We start from the raw sequence: 7,599 nt of genomic DNA on the forward strand, positions 1-7,599 counted from the left end.
AGCTTCCCTGATATTACAGCATTTCATGTGTGCAAAAGGCATTTGCAAACATATCTTTGCAAGTTCTTCATTGGGATGTGGAGAAGCAGCAGTCCTGTTGCTGGAGCTGGGGTGCTGTCAGGAGGCGGATTTTGAAGGAAAAATGCTGCAGATAGCAGAAAAGTCACCTCCAAGGAAGGGGCATCAAGGTGTAAATAAATAAATAAGTGAAGAAGATGCCCAGATCCTCCCCACTGGTGTATCCCAGAGGAAAAGCCCACAGGCTGACCATGGCTCACTGGGGACTTGCTGTAACATGTTGAGGGACATGGTAAATCATCTTTCGAAATCTGTCCTTCCAGCTGTGGGCTTCCCCATCAACTCTTCCCACCTAATGTACCCTCAACGTCTGTGCGAAAATGCAAACACATTACGGACATGGTGCACTAAGTGCAATGGAGATAAAAATTAGTAGAATGATCCATTGGCAGGGGTAGGAATGTGTTTGAGATGGGAGAGGAGGATAATTAGCGCCTCGTGGCCAGTATTTGCATACAAATATGCACCCCAGAGGCCCCTGTGCAGCCACCTGCCCAATTGCTAATGGGAGGAGCTTTTGAAAGGGCATTTTACTAATTGCAACCAATTTCCTCCAAGCCAAGCAAGGGTGACTTCTGTTCAGAGGAGCCATGCGCCAAGGAAGAAAGCTGGCTGCAGCAAAACAGCATCATCTCTAACAGTATAACCATGCATTATTTTGCTGGCTGTGCTGGTCTGGGCTCTGCCCTCTGCACCAGCCCAGCGTGAGGGTGCAGAAGGCAGTGCTGGGCCCCCGCTTGACTTTTGGGAAGGGCAGAGGGAGTGGGGATGTCCCAAGAAGCAGGTCAACAAGACACACGCAATGAGGGGACTGGCTGAGGTTGAGGTCCAAGAAAAGACCTTCCTCCTTCTCCCTTAAAGCATAACATAGCAGAAGAGATATTGCCATGAAACCAGGCCAACATTTTGGGCGATAAGGCCAGCAGGCATGAGGTTCTGCAGGGTGCCATAGCCACAAACCCTTTTCCTAGTGCCTTTACATTGCCTTAGCTGAGTGACCACCCTTGCCTTGGTCTCCAGGGCTCCCCTGCTTCTCCAAATCTGCGGCGGAGTAATAACCCCTCACTCACAGGAGCTCGCAGGGCTGAGGGTGCTGAGAAGCAGAGCGCGGCGCCTTGAGCATGCCAGGCACATCCTCTGACACCCCGGGGGGGCCACGCCAGCAGGCACCTCATAACCCAGCATCTCAGCTCCCAGGGCTTTGCACACGGAGCCTGCTCTGCCCAGCAGAATAAATACCTCGAGCAGAAAAAGGCACTGTTTCCCTTTTTTGCGCTAGTGCCAGGGAGAACTTAGTATTCAAAAACTGTTTTCAGATGTTTCACTTCACAGCTGGTGAATGAACTCGGAGAACTCAATAAACCTCTTTGTAAGAAATTATCTCCCATTAATCTCTCTGGTGAGGCTGGCACCTGGAACAGCATAAATCTTTACCTGCACATACCAGGAGGCAGGGGAACGGGCCATAGGCAGTAAGCGTGCTATACTGGGAGAGCCCCAAACGCCAAATAAAGAATAAATCCTCATAAGATTTTCCTCCTGATCTCCTCCTAGGAAGAGGACATCAGCACTTGGAGGAGATGGATCCTTGGTGGAAGGACTTTTAGCAGGAGGTAGGGCAGCACAAGGGCCTCGAGCAGCCTGCAGGCGTTTGGGGGGAAACCTCTCCTCCCTTCTATCAAACATCTCAGGAAATGTCTAAAAGCTTTAAATGGTGCTGCCTGCTCAGGAACAAACTGCTCCACAAGGACTGCCAGCTCAAAGACTAGCTGCTTTGGAGACCACATGGCTTCTGCCTCATCCTTATCCACAGCAGGAAGCTGGGCTGGCTGCGCTGGAGCATGCCGTGCACCTCCGGCATGTACCATCACACTCCTACAAGCCTCACAGCTACCAAACCCATCTCCCCAAGTCAGGACAGCTCTGAAAAATGCTGCGTTTGGAAAGCAGAAAGATGATTTGAGCAAGCCTTGAACAGCTTGCCATAAAAATAGCATCCAGAGTTTTCTCCCTTGCAGGGGATTTTGAAGTTTATTTCGGTGTCCTTTGCTTTGATGCAACAGATGGCAGGGAGACGTGGTGGCCCAGAATATTAATGCTTCCCTCCAGCATCCGTGTCCTCAGAGCAACCGGCGTCTCCATGGTCTTGCTGAGCATCATGCAGCCTTGTCTTCTGTCTCAGGGCCGTACTCTTCACACGCCAGCTGGGAATTAAAATGTGTGGCTCTCTCCGCAGTGGCCCCCTCAGGGTCGGGGCATTTTGCATCAGGAAAGCTGCAGGGCAGAGGCTGGTGCTGGGAAGCAGGGACGTGGTTATGGCAGAGGTATCAGCCACCTTGCCCAAATGGGAAACAAATGAAAAAATAAAAAGGCAGTGAAGCAAATCTGTTCTGCGCCCATAACCACCACACTGCGCTGGAAAGAGTATTCAGCCCGTATTTTAAGAGTCGTCTTTTATTGATGCCTAATGTCCCATGACCAGTGTCCAACAAGGAGCAATTAAGCATTTCCTTAGATAAAACGTATGTCTTCGAGTGATAACCGGAAAAGGATCTTCCACCATAACGTCAATATATTATTTTGCACCACGGAAACAAGTGTGTCATAAACACCGCTCTGCTCCCATGTAATGGCTACCGTCTCCCTGTTCCCACCACGTTGACAGTGGCTCTCTGCGTGCCAGGGCTACCGGGGCTGTGAAGCATTGCATGGCTCAGCTTCCCAGCTCGCTGGTAAGCAGAGCCGAGCTCAGCCTGCCGTGGTCCTTCAGACATCTCCAGCTGACAGGCTGTGGTAAAGGACTGTAAGCCATTCAGAAAGCATAAAATTATACAGCTCCAAGGTTTGATAATATGAGCCCCAGCAATCACACAGATAAATTTAACGGTGACCACTTAGAGACCTGCTGGCTGAACTGTAATATTTGATGAGGTTGCTGAATAATATGCCAGTCTTTCTCAGACCCAGGGAGGCCTATAAAAGCCAGCGGGATGGAGACCAGCGTTTCAGCCCTCTCCAGCTCTGCGTAGGAAGGAGCTGGCACTACGCTGCCCGTGAAGCGGGGACAGCGATGCGTCTTACACCTCCCAGGCACAACGCTGTCAACGGGCCAGGCGTTTTCTGCTGAGAACACGATGGCACCAGCCCAGTGGTACCCTGCAGCTTGTGCCACCCCTGCTTCAGGCTGTTGGGACTTCTGAGCATTGCTTCCCGTGGCTGGCTGTGCCCTGCAAGATCCTCTCTCTGCCTCCTCACACCTCTGCCAGGCACCTTCCAGGGGCTCCACCTCACAGAGTTCTTCCTTTATTCATTTTTCTTAAAAGTAGGAAATTACATCCGTACTATTACGTGCAAAGAACATGAATGCTGTGGGGTTCAGGATTTAAAAGGCAGCGAGTGCTCATAGCAACTGTGCCTGTGCCATCCTAACACAGGCACCGTAAACGCTCTTTGATTTTTGTTTTAACAAGAGCAGTGCCAGGTACAGGGCACATGGACTTGCGAGGGAAGGGATGTCCTTTAATAGCTGGCTCTGTTCTTCTTCCACGGGTTCATGTGGGATGCTGGAAAGGTTGCCGATGCCCGCAGTCAGCTAATATCTGGGGCCTTGCAGAGAGATAAGCAGTGGTGCCGGGAATACCCTCACTGCAGCAGGTCTCCTCGCTTACAAACCCAACCTTTCCAAAGCACCCTGGGCATTTGCTTTTGTCAGGATCAAGCTTACAACAGTTCCTGCCGCTTTCTCTTTTTCCCAAACATCCCTCTGCGAAGCACGCAACGGCCCATTGCAGATTCCCTGTCTGTCCCTGGAAGAAATCCTGTCCCCGTCCTGCTTAAGCCTTGCCACGGTGCCCATTTACTCACTCCCTTACTGGGCTGAGCAGCTTGCCATACCTGCCTCCTTCAGCCCAGACCTCTGCAGGGCACGTGCCCAGAGGCACACTGGCCCCAGGAGGGGTGAGATGCACCTAGCCCAGTTCTCGGGAGCACGGTAGTAAGCTTGGCATTTAATCTGCCGCAGCACCAAGTAGGATTTAGTAAAGGATCTATCTGTAATTGTCGGTGCCTAAAGAACTTTTAAATATGTCCTTTAACTGGTTCCTGAAGGACTTGTACTATTTTAATGAGCATCTCAGGAAAGAAAAGCTCTCTGTAGAATATTAGCTTTGAGAACTGAAAGCAATCTCACCAACACACAATATCAAGTTTGATTGACAAGGCCAATACCCATGAACCATGCTGATTGACATTAATTAGTCTGCCAGCCTTTAATTGCTTCTGATCATGTCCTACATCACTCTGATTAAAAAATTAGTTCCATGCAAAAAAAAGAAAAAATCAATGCAGCAGGGGGTGGTTTGAGAAGATCTCAGATGGGGCCTGGGATTTCACACTCAACGCCTTCGCTTGTGGAGCACGGACAGATCTTTTCAAAGGCACATCACAGAGCAGGGGCAGGCAGGCAGGCAGGAAGCCTTTCAGCCTAATAGTTATAATGAACCTCTCCCGCTTAAGGTATTTTTTCTTCAGAAGAACCCAAATCCTAGAAGAGGAGAGCGGCTAGCCAGGCAAGGCGAGGCCGCGCCAGCAGGCAGAGCTGCAGCGTTACGGGGCAGCAGGAGCAGGCAGGACCCAGCTGAGCAGCCGGTGGGATGCAGGCACGGCTGCCCCTTGTCCCCTGGGCCATGCACCATCACAGCCCCTGCTCTGAGGCTGGACCGGGTCTCTCGCTGCAGAAGGACAGTAAGACACTCGGCAGAGAAGCTTTCCTTTCACCCAGGCCCCATCCGATCCCTCCGGGAGCCCACGTCCCTGCAGCTGCCGCCCATGCCCAGCCCAGCAGACGCACACCCACCACGCCGGGTCTGGCCTTTATAAGCACTGATGAGCTGGGGAGCAGCTGAGAAGGCACAGAGGGGGCTCATTGCTGCTGCCTGTGGGGCAGGGGGCCTGGGCCCTCAGGCTGGGGGTCAGCTCACCTGGGCTCAGTTTAACAGCCAGCTGGAAAGCTGTCTGGGCAGACCCAGCTGAGATGTGCTCCAGCCCCGGGCAGCACGCGTGCACCTGGAGCCTGCAGCCTCCTGCCAAGCTTGAAACACGAACGGCAGCCAGGACCAAGTTGTCTTTCTCTCTCTCTCCATCTCTTCGCCCTTTGCATTTGATTGCATTTGTTAATATAGATAGACTGTCCCCTCTCTGCTGCACACAGGCAGGCTGAGGGAGGTGCAGGCTGCAGCCCCCACTCTCCTCTCCCCTCCTGCCGCTGCCCGCCTCGCCGCCCTGCGTTTCGGGAACGCTGCAGGACCCGGGGAATGCCTCCCCTGCCCTACTCCTCTCCCTCTCCTCAGCTAACTTTCAGGAAGCCCCTCCTTTCCACGGCCCACAGAGGTGCATGGCAGCGGGGCGGCTTCCTGCGGGGCGCGGGGCTGGGGACGGAGGGGTTTTGCTCCCGGGGACAGCCCCAGTGCGGGGCAAACGCTGCTCCATTCAGCGCCCACATGCAGGCGCTGCGGCTCGGCAGGAGAGTCCTCCCTTTTCTCTCTGCTTCCCTTCCCCGTCACTCTAGGTTTCACCCAGCCCCGCCGCAGCAAGGGGGTTGGCGAGCAGGGGGGCAGGAGGGTGGGGGTCAGGGGATGAAGAGCAATGCTGAAGAGCAGCCTTGGCCAAGAAGGAGGGGGTGAAAAAGTCCCAATGGATAACTCTCTGGGGAGGGCAAGTCATCGGATCCTTGCAAAGAAAGGACATTTGGGGGGTTCATCACCTCTTCCCTTCTTCTGATGCCTACAAACCAGAGCTGAGGAGCTATGTGAAATTCACTGTTCCCATGGCAGCCAGCAGCAGCTCCCAGACCAATAAAAGCCAGGATATGATCACACTCTATTAGTTTGATAATATCATTTATAGTTGACTTAGAACTGCGTCCCATCTAATTAAAAGGGAGCTGCTTGTGAAAAGCGCAAGAGCAGAAAAAGCCAGAGCGGATCGTTGCCCTGAGCCCCATGCCTGCGCAGCTGTCTTGTCGGTGAATGGCTTTTTATTTCCCGTTTCACATTGGAGCTATCATCCATCACCAGAACCAACGTGACTCATGCCCCCAGCGAGAGACCGATGCAATGAGAAAGCACCAAAAGGGAGAGGAAAGCACCGTTCTCTACAGCCAGCGTCATCTGGAGCACCTCTTTTCCTTAATTGTGCTGTTCTGTCTCCTGGGTTTTTCAGGGGCTCGTGTTTCTGCAAAGCCAGGGGAGAGCAGGCAGCAGAAACACAGAATCCAGCCCGAATCCTCCTCCTCTTCCTCGTTGCAAGCAGGCAAGCGGAGGGAAGCAGGGACAGTGCAGGGCTGGCTCAAGAGCACTGGTTAAAAGGGTTCAGGCTGGAGGTATAGGAGAGCGCAGGGATTCCTCAGAGGTACGTGTCTTCTTGGCAAACTACCAATTTTTGTGGAAAACAAAATGTTGCGTTTTCGCTTACAGCCAAAATGTCAGCATTCCCCCAAATGCCCCCAAATTAGGAGAGGAAAGGGAGCGGTTGTGTACGCAAAGGAGTAAGAGCCGACCCAGACCCTATTTTCCGGCTGGGCGGCTGCGGTCCTGAGGCAGCTCCCAGTCGCTGGAGCAGCCTGGATGCTGCGTTTGCTCCCTGCGCCGTGCAGGTGCAGGCCGATGGGCTGCAGCCGGGCTGTGGTGCCCAGATACCAGATCAACCTGTGGGCTGGTGAATAGTCTCCCACTCCCCCAGGCTGTGGTGGGGCCCCTCTCGTGTCCTCCTGGAGGTGGCAGGGAGCTAAACCGCACCTGGGAGCTCTCTGGAGCCCACCTTAGCTGGGCAGATGATGATCGCCTGTGTTTTCGCAGCGGGACTCTGCAAAGCTTTGCCAGCGTGGAGCAATCCGGCTTCTCTACTAAGGAAGTCATCCTGGGCAGGAGCGTTGCTTCTTTCGTAGGCGACTAATTGCCGCAGTTGGAGAGGTGCTGGGAAACATTTGGAGGATGTAGGTCATGCTGATGAAGATAATGCAGACAGACAGGTCCCTGGGATCTCGCGGCCCGATGGAGCCGCTGCAGCCGCCGCAGTGGCCGCTGCCTTCCCTTCCTCATGAGGGGAAGGAGGAATGGCGGGCTCTGGAGCCTGCTTGGGTCCCTGGGCCCGGCACCGGCACTGCGGGATGTTTGTAGAACTGTGGGCATCACGAGGACTGCCAAGGGCACACAGGCTCCTGAACTACTTAGGTGCTTTTGAAAGATGTGTCCTCTGTTCCTGAGCGAAAGCACCGAAAGAACTACCAGGCTGGAGGATCCTGGAGCCGCCGCAGCAGCACTCGCCCCCGGGGATCTCCTGATGCTGTGGCACCAGCAAGGAGCTCCTCTCCTTGCTCCCACCTGCCAGCCCACCGGGCAGTCCCCCTGGCCGTGCTACAGCAGGCAGCGTTTCCAGCACAGGGCTGCTTTCCCAACCTGCCCCGGGGGCTTTGCAAAGGCCCTAGCAGCACTGATCCCAGCTCTTCAAGATCAAGGGGATACG

The sequence above is a fragment of the Mycteria americana genome, chromosome 7 (genome assembly GCF_035582795.1).
Source record: "Mycteria americana isolate JAX WOST 10 ecotype Jacksonville Zoo and Gardens chromosome 7, USCA_MyAme_1.0, whole genome shotgun sequence".
In the NCBI taxonomy this organism is placed as follows: Eukaryota; Metazoa; Chordata; class Aves; order Ciconiiformes; family Ciconiidae; genus Mycteria; species Mycteria americana.